We start from the raw sequence: 13,640 nt of genomic DNA, 5'->3' as shown, positions 1-13,640 counted from the left end.
TTTAATCAAATGCCCCATTCGGTCAGAAGCCTGTTCTCACCCAGATGTCCCGCTGAAAACCAAAGCAATCAACTCGTTCACACTGAGGTGTTTGCAGCTGCTGACAGCTTACGGGAGTGGGGGCTTGCGAACACGATGGCCGGAGTCAGCAGAGAATGTCTGTGCCGGCGGACGTTCGGGCACCGTGGACACAAGGTGAGGGGAGACTTGGGGCCAGGGGTTTTCCCAGAGGCGAGCGAGCCGTGGCCCGGTCCTGCTATAAAGACCCGAGGGCAGGAAGTTACTGAGTCAACTCCATACAAGTTTGTATTTCCAACTCCCTCACACCTCCACCAGCGCCTCTCTGCTCCTCCCGTTTCTTGTAGACGGAGTGGCCCGAATTGGGTTGACTTTTTTTTTTTTTTTTTTTAATGTGATGAGGCTGCACTCCAGCAGAGCTCAGAGAAACAGGGCAGGCCCCGGAGGCCTTGGGGACGAGTGTTGCAATCTTGGCACACCCCGTGTCTACACTGCCCGCCCACCGGCCTGCCACTTTCCCACAGAGGACAGAGGTGCTTACCACGGCCGTGTCCTGGGCCCTGGACGAGGACAGGTGTCCCTGTCACCCTTTGCCGAACTGGTAACGCTGTCTTCTCGCTCAGGGGCCCTTCTTCCTTCCTCGCATGGGCACTGGAAGGGGCGCTGCGAGAGGCCCGGGGCTGTGCCACTGGGCCGCTGTGGGGAGAGGCAGGTCAGGTGTCTGGTCAGGGTGTGTTTGGAGAGGCAGGATGGCACGAATGTTGCCGCTTCTGGAATCCAGCTGCGTGGTTTCCCATTCCTTGACTTCCTGGCTCCGTGGCCTTGGTTTCCTTATCTGTACGGGGGAGGGGGGAGGGGGGCCAGAATGGCATTGCCTCACGGGCTTTTGGGGGTGGAAGGAGATAAATGTAGGGGAGGGCACGTTTTATTTCGTTTTATATCTTGTTTGTTTGTTTGTTTGGTATTTGCCACCATCAGCTGTTTGAAGGCAAGAAGCTGGAACTTGGGGGTCCGCGCCCGGAGTGCGTGTGGCTCTGGGGCCCAGGGAGCAGTGAGTGCCAAGCGTTTGCCCCTGGCAGCCGGTCCGTGTCCCTAGCGACGGGGTGGATTCGTACGAAGCTCTGCCCCTTTCTGCTTTCTCGCCGTGGCGGGGGGAGGGGGGCTTTGGGGGCGTAGTTTCACCTTGTTTACGGTCATGTTCTTGAAAACTCGGGGTGCGCGGCGAGGGTGGTGGAGAGGGTGTAGGGGTGAGGTCAGAAGAGCTCCATGGGACACCCGGGCGGCTCAGCGGCTTGAGCATCAAGTTCTTGGTTTCGGCCCAGGTCAGGGCCTCACGGGTTCGGGAGTTCGAGCCCCGCGCTGGGCTCCGCACTGACGGTCTTGAGCCTGCTTCGGATTTTCTCTCTCTCTTCTTCTCTCTGCCCTTCTCTGGCTCATTCTCTCTCTCAAAAATAAATAAATAAACTTAAAAAAAAAAAACCAACAACGAACTCCTGGCTTCAGGTCAGTGGTAAGTTTCTGGAACCATCCGAAAGGCCTCCCCGGGCGTCGTCTGGTTCCCCCAGGGCGGGGCGGGTGGCCAGCTGGTTTCTCCCCTTGATGTCTTCTGGAGAAGCTGGGGGCATCTCTGTATGCTCAAGTTCCCGAGGGGGCTCCAGCATTCGTGGGGTTCTGGGCTCCACCCCCAGATGTAGGGCGCAGAGCAAGGCCACTGCGAGAAGCTGGGTCAAAGGCTGGCTGGCCCCTGTCTTCTCAGTGTACCTCCCTGCCCTGTGACCACTTCACCCCTCCTCTCCCTCCCTCCTCCCCCCTCCTCCTCCCTCCTCCTCTCTCCATTCTTCTGCAGCCAGTGTTCTAAATTCTTCCGGAAGTTGAGTGGAACATCTCCGGGCAGAAGCAAGAACTGACCTTGAGGAAAGGGAGGGTCCTCGAAGCTCCCGGGGCCGGCTGGCTTCTCAGTGGCTTCCTCTCCCCGGGAGCTGGCTGAGAGGAGATGCCATGAAAAGAAGTGAGCCTCAGTTGTCCAGCAAACGTACCCCGGGCACCCAGCCCCCCTGCACCCTGCACAGCACGGGCACTCAGTGCATGTTCGTGAGGGGATGACCAGCAGAGGCCCACACCCCACACCCTCATACTCTGGGGACCAGGATCTGGAGCATTGCCTCAAGCCCCGCTCCTTCCCTTAGGGCAAACCGAACCCTCACTAGAGTTATTTGGAGGGTATGTGCTTATTTTTAAAACACAAGATTATTTTGAGGGCATCCGCTTTATTTAAAAAAGAAAAAGCATGGGAATTTTGCATTCAGCACCATAATATGCCCCTGCCTTTAAAGACAAAACTTGTGGCCCTCAGAAAACCTTGGGTCAGCTCCAGGGAAAGGACCTTCATCTGTGTTCTGGTTTCCTGTCTCTGTGGCTCATTCAGCGACATTTGGGGTAGAAAACGCATGGATCGTCAGGTTTGAGGGGGATGCTCACGGACAGTTGAGTCTTCCCCGCCCCCCCCCCCGCCCCTCCCATCTCTATATTGTGTGAGAATATAGGCACAGAGAGGTTAAGTGACATGCTCAAGGTCACACAACTGGTAAGCAGCAGAGCCAGAGTTTGAACCCAGACAGCTTTCACCACAACGCTTGCAAAGTTGCCACTTGGGTGAGCCCTGTTCCTGTCTACCCTGTTGCATTTGTGGCTAGACAGCTGGCGCAGTTTCCCGGACAACTGAGACCCACTTCCTTCCACGGCATCGCCTCTGATGACGGTCGGCTCCCAGAGAGAAGAACCACCAAGGGCCCAGATGGCGCCTGGGGCCTCAAGAACCCTTCTACTGGGGACAGGGAAGGTTCTGCACAAAGGCACAAATTTTAGGGTTCCCCGGCTGGAGTCACGGACCTCTGGTCTGGGCTGGGTCTCTCTGGAAGGAAACAGTCTGTGTGCCTCTCGTCTGAGGCGCTTGGCCAGCCTCTTGCCCCAGGTGGTTTGGCTTCTGCCGAGCGTCCAACCCTCAGCGCCTGCGCCGCTGTCTGTGAGCCAACCGTGGGCTGCCAAGGATCTGAGAACTCGTTTCCAGAAGAGGCAACTGAGGCCCAAACATGATGTCAGAGGAAGAAGGCTGGTGTCCAATCCCGTGTGTCTGGCCGCCCTGGCTCAGGAGCTCAGGTGGGGCCTCTGCCCTGCCTCTTCTCTGCGGGACCAGGGGGCGCCTTCCAAGTCCATGGTCGCCTGGAGGATCCACGCGCTCGTGGCTCAGAGGGGGAAAGAGATTGGTGTAGGTTCTCAGAAGGTTGGGAGCAGAGTGTGACCGGAAGCCATGTCTCCCACTCGCCTGGCACCTCATTCATCCCTGTCGCCCTCAGGGGAACATTCGAGGACCGGGGTTTGGGCGGGAAAGACAGAGCTGCTCTTCGGGTCTCAGTTTCCCCTGATGTCGAACAGGGGGATTGACAACCCCAGCCCACTGGAACCTGTATGTGGTGAAGTTTTTACCAAACAGAGAGAGAGAGAGAGAGAGAATGCAGACAACGGAATGAGTTTTTTCAGAAAGTGAGATGTTTTCAGCTGAGGAAGATGAGTCTTTGTCCCACCGATTTTTGTTGGCGTTAAATACCGTCTCTTTTCCAAAACTGCGGGGGCGGTAAAGGGCAATTTTAATTTTGCGGTACCCTCACTTGGCGAACACGGAAAGGTGGGAACTCTAAGGCAGTCTCACAACTGTTTGGGAGATGTAACTGGCTCACAAAACCCCAAAGTTTGCAGTTCACTGAACTAACGCGGTCTCTTGGGCTCCTTTGAGCTCAGGGACAAGCCAGGTAGGCGTAGGAGTGGCTGAGGTCATGTGATTGGAAAGAACCAAGAGACTGGGCCCTGGGCATGGAGGTGAGGGTTCCGGCAGCTAGAGCCAGAGCCGGACCGCAGAGCCGGGAATGTACCTGGCACGGAGTAGTTGCCCATTTTGGGCAACGGGGTGAAATGGTTCCCATGTGAGTGTTCAGCACATGACTCAGAGTCAAGGCAGTGGAGAGAGAGAGAGAGAGAGAGAGAGAGAGAGAGACGGAGGGAGGGAGAGAGGGCTGGGTTCTGAGTTGGATATCTGTCTTAGGTCGGTCGGGTTTCCCCAGAGCAGAGCCTGAGGCAAGGATTTGGGTGAATGTGAGGTTTTGAGGATGTGCTGTCGGACAGGGTTGGGATTAGGGAGAGGCGAGCGAGGTAGGGTCACGCAAGTTTAGAGCTGGATTCCATCTTCATTTAAAATTTTGATATTTTGCTCATCTTGTATCTTATGCTTTAGTTTAAATGTTTTTTAAGTTTATCTATTTTGAGAGAGAGAGACAAAGACAGAACGCACGTGCATTTGAGCAGGAAAGGGGCAGAGAGAGGGGAGGGGGACAGAGAGTCCAAAGCAGGCTCTGCGGTGTCAGCACAGAGCCCGACACGGGGATCAGTGCCACAAACCAGGAGATCATGACCTGAGCAGAAATCGAGAGTCAGATGCTTAGACAACTGAGCCACCCAGGCGTCCCTAATTTTGCTTTGTGAAAATATGGAACTAAAGTATTATTTATCTTGATTAGTAAATTGCTTGGCACACTCTTAAATTTACGTTCAAGGACAGAGCAGGGCGGGAACCCAGCAAGGATGTGGTCTCAGGTGGAGACTTTTCTTAGCCTGATCCCATGGGGAGCTCTGGAGCCTGAATCGCACCCCCGTCAGTTGGAGGGAGGCAGCCCCTGCTTAGCCGAGGGCAATTCCCAGGAGAAGGGGCCAGCTGTGAGCCGTGAGCATCTAGTATTCTCTGCAGCGGTGGGATGGGTGCCCTCAGCTAGTAAAAGGGATCTGAGCTGGACACCCAACACCCACCACAGTACTCTTTGTTTTTCTTTGAGAGACGCCAGTAAAAAATTTGAGTCATTTTTAGGTGCTTTTGGCTGTCGGACTGTGTTTCTTTGGCGATGACTGTGCTAAAGCCTCCAGGGCCCAGCTTCTAGTCCTGTTATAGAATGGGTGAATGAGGGGCACCTGAGCGGCTCAGTGGGTTGAGCGTCTGACTGGATTTCGGCTCAGGTCACGATCCCAGGGTCATGGGATCGAGCCCCATGTTGTGTCCAGTGCTGAGCGTGGAGCCTGCTTAAGGTTCTCTCTCTCTCTCTCTCTCTCTCTTTTTCTCTCTCTCTCTCTCTCTCTCTCTCTCTCTCCTTCCCTCTCTCTCTCTCTCTCTCCCCCTCCCCTTCCCCGCTCACACATGCTCTCTCTCTCTCAAGTAAATAATAATAATAAAGAACAGATGAATGAATGAATGCTTTGAGCAGGGAGGGTGTCCTGGGTTGGGGCAGGGGAAGGTAGGCGGAGCTAGCGTGGGTAGGGGCGTGGCCTGAGGCATGAGCTCATTCCAGCTTTGAGGATGGGAGCAGGCTGGAGGAAAGCCACAGTGGGTCAAGTGTCTGTGATCCTGGCCAAGGAAGGAAAAGCAGGGGGAGGATAAAGTAGGAAGGAGAGGGCTTTGCCCCTGGTGAAGCAGGCAAGTAGCGAGGGTCCCGGGAGGTAGCCTGGCACTCTGGATTCTCCTCAACTGGGAAGCTGAAGGAGTTGTAGACCCTTGAGGCCTGGAACATTTCGTTCTGAGTCTCAGATCCTTGGAGAGGGTTGGGGTTCTTGGTGGAACTCAGGCGAAAGCACTGCAGACTAGATGTGATGTTAAGTCCCAGGGCTCAGAGAGAGAGAGAGGCACAGGCTTTGTTCCCTAAAAGGGGCCTCTTCTGGGATTTTAGGGTGACACCCGTTCTTGCTAAAACTCTGCCCCTGCTGCACACAGTGCCTGAGTTTACACCGTCAAAGCTTTAAATCCGAACTTAATCCGTGACCTTCTCCTCCAGCCACCTGGCCCGAACGTGCCAAGTTCTCATGCCTCTGAGCCTTGGCGTCTGCTGTGCCTGGGCTAACTCTCACTTGTCCAAGTTTCCCTTCTCCCAGGCAGCCTTCCCTGACTTGGTAGCTGGCGTGGGTACCATGCCTGTGTGTTCTCCCAGCACACGGGGCTTGCTGTGTTGTGATTTTACTCATTATCTGCACCCCCCGCCCCCTGGCTTGGGGTTTCTCCGGAGTGGGAACTACATCTTTGTATTCCCAGCTCTTGGCTGATACCTGGCAGATCGTGTGTGCTCAGTAAGGTTTATTGAATGTATGAATGAGAAATGTGTGATCTGTCGTCAGATATTTATACCCTAGTGTGAAAGAAGCTCCGAGAGGAGTTTTTTGTTTGTTTTATGATCCTACTCCCTCATGACTGTCCCACATTCGTGTCTGGGGCAATATAATTCAAAATAGCCTAAGAATCGTAATCGTATTCAATAACGTACTCCTCTTATCTAATTCTAGTACCGACTCTATTTGGTATGTACTCTTACTGCTCCATTTTGCAGAGGGAAACTGAGGCACGCGATATTTAAGCGATCTAGGTAGTAGGTAGCGGAGCCGGCATTTGAGCTCAGATGTTCTGGCTCCAGAGCCTGCTCCCGTCACGCTGAGGTGCTGACCACGGGTTTGGGTTCAAGTCCTCACTCCTCCATACGGTAGCTGTGTGGCCTTGGGCAGGTTGCTTGACCCCTCTGGGCTTCTGTTGCCGCAACTGGGAGACGGGGGTGGTAACCAGGGCTGTTGGGAGGCTGGAACAAAGTGAGCGAGGGGAAGGGTCCTGAGGGCTGACGGTGACGGTTCCCACGGCCAGCTGGTGGTTATACACTGCGGGGGCTCTTGGAAACCTGCACCAGTGGAGACATTGCCAGGGTTCTTGTCAGAAGGGTGAGAAAGCAAGGAGGAGGGAGACAAAGGCCCCTCTGTGAGCCACCTGGGGCCCTTCCTCTGGGAGGCGAGTTAGGAAGAAATGAGAGCCCCGTAGGGGGAGACGAGGACTCCCGCCTGGGAGTGGGGCGGGTGCCATGTTGCCTGCCAGGATATGTTCTTCACGAGCAATGGGTGGAAAATTACTTTGGATTCTTTCCTGAGGGGGCAGGAAGGCTAGGGCCAGTCCACAGAGGGGAGAGGTCTCTCTACCCGCCAGGAATGCGATCCCAGTTTTATTTTAAAACAGAATAGAAGCAGAAAACAACTTTAAGTTGATGGTGGCTTGGGGCCGCTCATGGCTGCCTAGCCAGTTCTAGAACACGACTCTTCACAAGCTCAGGCTCCAGCCTCTGAGATTGGGGATAGCAGCAGAAACGTGCCAGCTGGCCCATCACTACCCTGTTCTCTGAGGAGCCTGCCTCCTCCAGCTTGACTGGCTTCTTTTCTGGGAAACCAGATCTATCCTTTGGGGTTGGCAGGGGGGCCTTGGGCACAAATCTGTCTCCCTCACGCTGCAGATCGTTTCATACATCTGCAAAATATATTCCTGATCCCTGATCCCCACAGCGGCCCTGCGGATGGTTTCTCCCTCCCTCTGATAAACATGGAAATGGAGGACCAGAAGTTGGAACAGCTGGACAGTTAGGAGAAAAACCAAGATTTCTCATACCACAGACATGGCTTGGGCTCTCTGGGGACTAACAGTCTAAGTAGCCCTGAAGCATTTTCTTGATGAACTAAAACACAGCACAGCCAGTGCAAAGGGACGGCTGAAAAGTTGTTTGCTCTCCTTGTGACACGGAGGAAGGGCTTGAGAGCCCCAGACAGTTTTGGGAATAAGTAGCAAATGATACACACACACACACACACACACACACACACACACGCACACACACCCACACGATTGATGGCAATACTATGTAACACATATACAACAATGAATCGTAGTAGTAAAGAGACTGGAAACAAGTGCTCAAATCCAGGAGACTGGTTCAGTAAATGATGGCAAGACCAACAATGGAGTACTATGCAGCCATCAAAAAGGATAGACACTATACTGATGTGAAATGATCTCCAAGGTGTACTGCTAGGATAGACAACTTGCAAAAATAGTGTGTGTAATATACTGCCTTTCGTGCAAAATGGGAGAGAAATTAGAATACACATGTATATTTGCTTAAAGGAACCAGAAGGGGATAGGAGAAACAAATAAAAGCCGACGATAGGTCCAGGGGGGACTGAGTGGATGGTGACAGGGTAGGAATGAGGATTTGCCTTCTTTTTTTTTTTTTCCAAGATTTTATTTTTAAGTAATCTCTGTACCCAACAGGGGGCTCCAACTCATGACCCCGAGATCAAGAGTCACATGCTCCACTGACTGAGCCAGCCAGGTGCCCTGGATTCGCATTCCAACTTTTAAATAATTTTAGATGGTTTTGAATATCACCAATTAGATGGAGTTGTGTTGCGTAGTCAAAAATTTAAGTTACAAAAGCCAAGGGACAATCACGCACAGTTGCCCATTAGGCTAGTGGTTATTATAAAGTATTCTTTAAACTGTAATCCTTGTGACTTTTACCGTCATGATCCCCTTGACCATCACATGAACACACGTAGGGTTTTAAACCGAGCTTTGCCTGACTCCAGCTTCCTCAGTGTCACAAGGAGAGGGTTCCTCCTGGCCTACTTTGAACCTAGCCTGAGAGGGTCCTAATTGTGTCTGATGCAGGGCCCGCCCTTCCCTGTAGCGTCCATTTCATTCTGGATGCTGGGATGTGTTCCTGGTGCCCTTGGCCTCCTGTGGACACGGGTGGTCAAGCCAGTTGTCTTGTGTGTCTCTTTCCAAGAGAACAAACTTGGTGAAATGTTTGTAGGAAAAAAAAATGTGTCCTTGTGGGCTCTCCTTGACCCTCATATCCAATGAGCAGAGAGACCTTCTAGAGAATATAACTGAACACCCATATGCTCGGTCAAGAAAACAATCTTATAGGGCTTTTAGCCGGTGGTTTCTCTGCCAGGACCTCCCCAGACACGGCTTCCTGTTGAGATTTTTATATATATATATATATATATATATATATATATATATATATATATATATACATACACACACACACACACACACATATATGACAATAAATTATATATATAGTCAAATATATATATATATTATCATATATATGTCAATATGTATATTTGACAATAAATTATATATATATAATTGTCAAATTCGTTTCCATACAGCACCCAGTGCTCATCCCAACCTGTTAAAATTAACCGAAGACATTGATGAGCTGCCACTGCATATTCTGATCAGCGTGTTTCTATGTGGCTCCAGCCTTCCATCCCAAAGCCGAGGCCCCTCACATTTCTATCCCAGAGTCGAGGCTCACACCTCACTCTGTAGCTCTCTGGTCTTTGGGAAGTTTGGAAATACCCCAAGGCTGCCCTTATTACGCTCCTAAACATGTACCCAAATACACCAGAAAACACCCACGTGCCCTCTACTTCCAAGGCTGCTGTGGACCACCCCCCGGAAGGATGGCCATTCGTGGGGTCCCCTCCTTGGCCCACTCTGGGGTGGGCCCGTCAGGACTTCACGGACTTTCTCAGGAGTCAGGCAGAAAGGTTGCTTTCAACCTTTTCCCCTTCTGTGTGCTTCTGTGTGTCTGACTCTGAATCTCTGTATTTGCTCTGCCTTAGTCCTTCTTCCCCCGCCCTCACAGTTTAGAGGCTTCTGTTACCTTCTCGGTCATTCTCTGTCTCCCCCTCCTCCCCTCCTCTCTGTTCCTCCATGTCCTTTTCCCTCTATGTCCTCTTCCGTTGGGGTTTGCTTGGCCGCCCTTCCCTCCATGCAACTCCTTGGGTGTCTGCTGCGATCCCCTGCTCCCTCCTCCCCACTGAGATTACCCCCACCCCCACCCCACCAAACCCCTGCCCTGCTGGGCCTGCAGTGGAGAAGACTCTTCTCCCAAATCTCCCCGAGAGTGGAGGGGCGGGTCAGCCACATGGGGCTCAGTAGGGCCTGCGCTTGGTTTAACGTTCTGCCGTTACTGGTCTTGAAATTCTTAGTACTTCCTTTTTTTTTCTTTTTTTTTTTTTTTAATGTTTATTTTTGAGAAAGAGAGAGAGAGAGCATGAACAGGGGAGGGGCAGAGAGAGAGAGGGAGACACAGACCCCGAAGCAGGCTCCAGGCTCCGAGCCGTCAGCACAGAGCCCGACGCGGGGCTCGAACCCACGAACCTGAGCCGTGGTCAGTTGCTTAACCGACCGAGCCACCCAGGCGCCCCTGGCATGGACCTTTTCAAAGAGTAGCCACAGCCTCTCTGGACCTCAGTTTCTTCGTCTGCCAAATGGGGATCATGGGAATGTAATGACCCAGACGAGTGCTCAGCACGGGGCCCAGCATACGTGGGCGGGCAAGGCCAGCACTCAGGAGCTTCTGGCTTCCCTCCCTCTGGGGCGGAGGAGGGGGTGATTTGTCAATAGGAAAACCGTATGATTTATTGTCCAAACTGAAAGGGGCGTGTTGAGATCCGAGGCACAGGCCGAGGTGTAGGGTCACCATGTAGGGGTCGTGAGTGCCTTTATCAGCATCCTGAACGTGGTAACAGGGGAGCGAGCATCGGGGAGCCGGCGTAACCACGCCCTGGGCTGGCCTCCAGCTGGGAGACCGCACGACTGGGTTCTAGCATTTGCCGCAGAGAATGGCGTCGCCCTCGCCCTAGCTAACAACGTCGGGACGTCAGGGAAACACGATCAGCGAGAAGGCCTTGAAGGCCGCGCAGTCCAGACTCCCAAACATCCTAGAAACGTCTTCCGATTAAGCCAGCAATACGTCGGCCTGAACGTCTAGCCACTCCTTCCCGGGCACGGCGGGGCAAAGTGGCTCTTGCCGAACAGCACCCTGGCGCGGGGGCCGCCGTCTCGAGGCAGCGAGCATTTGACGGACGCCCGTCCAAAAACACGCAGACCTCGAGGCTGCGGGCCCACGAAGACACCGATCGCCCCATCACACCTCGTCCTTTCTGCCCAGACCGCTGGAGAGAGTCCTTCTTGCTCTCCGGCCCCAGGAGGGCTCACCGTTCCCCGCCGGCTGGGTTTGTTTTTCACCAGGGGCACGTGACGGCCGGAGCCGGCTTCCCTTTCCGAGATTAGGAGTCTGGGCGTCCCCTGGGTGGCCGACCCAAGCTCCGTATTTAGGACATTCCTTATCGTCTGCATTTTTCTCCTCAGCCCTGGCTCCGCTTTCTGTCTCCACCCACGTTCCCTTCCTCCTTTCGCTCTCATTTTTAATTTATGTTCCCCTGTACACGTGAGCCTCTTGGGAGACTTTTCTCCCCCACCCGCCCCCCCACCCCACCCCATCCCTTCTGGACCACGCCAAAGTGTGAGCAAACAAACAGACAAACCCGCAAGCCAAAGCCTCCTGTAGCCCTCCTCCTTCTGCTTGGAGACACAAGGGTCCCAGCGGGTGGGGGGCTGGAAGGCGCGAGGTTAAGAACGATGCAGAGGAAGCGGTGACCAACGTGAGAGTGAGGAAGTCGGCCGCCCTCGTCCGGGGCAGGAGGTGGCCGGCTGACCCTGTGTGACTCCGGGGGGCTGAACCGGGCTCCAGGTGACCATGTCAGGTCACTCGGAGTCCAGCTGAGTCCAGAAAGGAAGAGCTTTCTAACGGCCCCGTGGGTCTTTCTCGAAGTTCCGCCGGTGGAGGTGGGGAGGAGAAAGAGGAGTGACCTGTTCTGGAACATGGCAGAACCCAGGGAGAGTTTATTTCTGGTTCTTTTTCCGGAGCGTTGACCGGAGGGCCCGGGCGTGGGCTCCCCCCGTTTCAAGGCCAGGCGATCTGGCTGGCGAAGGGCACCCCTTGGTGGTGCCCGTGTGATGCTGTCTTCTGCCTGTCTCCCCCCACCCCCCACCGCCACCCGCCCACGAGGTAAGCGCCACCAGACACGAGTCTTCGCACGCTTCGCTGTCTGTGGCATCCCCACACCTAGCCGGGCGCCTGGCACACCACCGAGCTTTGTCACATTCATCGAATAAAGGCCACAGCTTCCGGTGGCCGAGCCGGAATGCAACCTCAATATTGTCACCCTCCAGAAATAGCTGTCTGTAAACATAACAGCCCAGGGGCACGTCTGTCGAGTCAGGATCTTCACCTACAAAAGCTGACCAGCCCATCCTGCTTTGCCTGGAACGTTCTGGAAGCCCCGCCTCACGGGATACCCCCAAGCTGGATGACTGGTCTCCCTGCATTGGGGATCCCGAGGTGGGTCTTTACGTCGACCCACCTTGCGGATGAGGACATTGCTCCCTGGCCCCGGGATCTGGCTCCGCGTCTGCCGGGCGAGGCTTAAGCTCTCGGCGCGCTGAGTTACTTTCTTTTTCCTGTAACGTGAGGGCGGCAGCCCCCTCGAGCCTGAAGCCTCTCCAGCAGCGGCTTTTAAGATTCTGGAATTTCCTCTGGGCTTCAACCAGCTGCTTTTTCCGTTGAGGGTGGAGGGGGAGTTTTCCCAGCAGGACCCTTCCGTAGGGCAAGGCTGGAGCTCTGCCTTGGGAAAGGTGACCGCGCAGTGACAGGGTTGAGGGGGAGGGCAGCCCGTGCTTCCTCCCCCCCGCGCCTGGGAACAGGGTGGGGTCTCCTACTCCACCATCCTGGTTTGCTAGCAGCAGTGGCCAGCCCTTTTGTCAGCCGCCTGGGCTGGAGCCAGGGGGTTCCCAGGGGCCCCCAAGACCCCCGTGCCCAGGGCTGGCAGCCTGGCAGGGTGCAGCTGTGCGGCTCAGGGCTCCCGGATCTCCCCGGGGTCCACCCGCCTGCCCAGGAGCCCAGCGAGTGGCAACTGTGCCGTCCGAGGTGGGTGAGTCAAGTCACTGAGGGCTCTCGGAGGTGGGGCGGTGGATGTGTGGGACGCTGTGACCCTGCCAGCCCCGGGCACAGTTGGGGTCAGCGGGCATAAGAACACAGTGCTCTGTGCCCAGAGGGACCTCCAGCAGGCAAGTCACAGGACGCCAGGGACAGTCACCGTGACTGAAGATGCGGCTCCTGTGTCAGAGCGGCCCAAGCTCGAATCCCATCTCTGCCCCTTCCTAGCTGTGGGGCTCTGGGGCTAGTGGTCTTGCTTCTTTGAGCCTCAGTTTCCACTTCTGCAAAATGGGAATGAAAAGCCTGCCCTGTTGACGGCTTGTTCTAAGTAGAGGTTGGCACCTGAGAAGTGGGGGTTAATGTCGTCACCCCAGCCTCTCACTTTCTGTCCCTCTCTGCCGAGGGCAGAACCCAGAGACCCAGAGACAGGTGAGGGCTTCTGAGTCACCCTGGAGAAGCTTGCTAGTGAGACACGAGGCAAGTCTGAGGCTCGAAGGCTCATCACAGCCCTGCAGTGGAAGGGCCGTCAGTCCCTCGGGGGCTTGGACGCACCGTGATGGGACAGAGGGACATTCTCACCAGTCTTGTGGATTGCCGCTGGGGTCCGTTAGAACAGAACCAAGCTCCAGGCGTGGCTGCTCATCCCGACCCTGTTCCTTTCAGAGTCTAGTTTCGACATCTGTTGCGTGGGGAGAATAATTCCCTCTCCTCTGGGGGCTTTGTCCGGCTATGGGGAGAAGAGGAAGGCCAAGCCCAGCCAGACGCCTGGCCGTCCCAGCACGAGTGTCCTTTCTTCTCGTTGTCACTGCTGGGGACAGGGCAGCCTGGATCCGCATCGAGTGCTCAGTGAGGCTGGGAGGCGCTTAGGGAACAAGACAGGGGCACCCCAGGCGGAGGGGATCGGCCAGAGTCAGAGCCTAGAGG

The 13,640-nt window shown here is 54.8% G+C and overlaps 1 protein-coding gene across 4 annotated transcripts in view; it reads left to right on the top strand.

The window, feature by feature from the left end:
• CMKLR1 (chemerin chemokine-like receptor 1) overlaps positions 1-13,640 on the top strand; it is a 48,591-nt gene that overhangs the window by 12,796 nt on the left and 22,155 nt on the right. The window contains exon 1 of one of the 4 annotated variants that reach the window (XM_042910198.1): positions 340-619. The exons of 2 other annotated variants lie outside the window; for them this stretch is intronic. The gene's annotated coding sequence lies outside the window, so the exon portion shown is untranslated. Of the gene's footprint in view, positions 1-339; positions 620-12,348; positions 12,708-13,640 lie in introns of those variants that run through there. One more of the 4 variants, XM_042910197.1, reaches the window with a different exon arrangement.

Source organism: Panthera leo, chromosome D3 (assembly GCF_018350215.1).
Source record: "Panthera leo isolate Ple1 chromosome D3, P.leo_Ple1_pat1.1, whole genome shotgun sequence".
NCBI lineage: Eukaryota > Metazoa > Chordata > Mammalia > Carnivora > Felidae > Panthera > Panthera leo.
The sequence above is the reverse complement of the archived record's forward strand: the minus strand, read 5'-3'. Positions and strand labels throughout refer to the sequence as shown.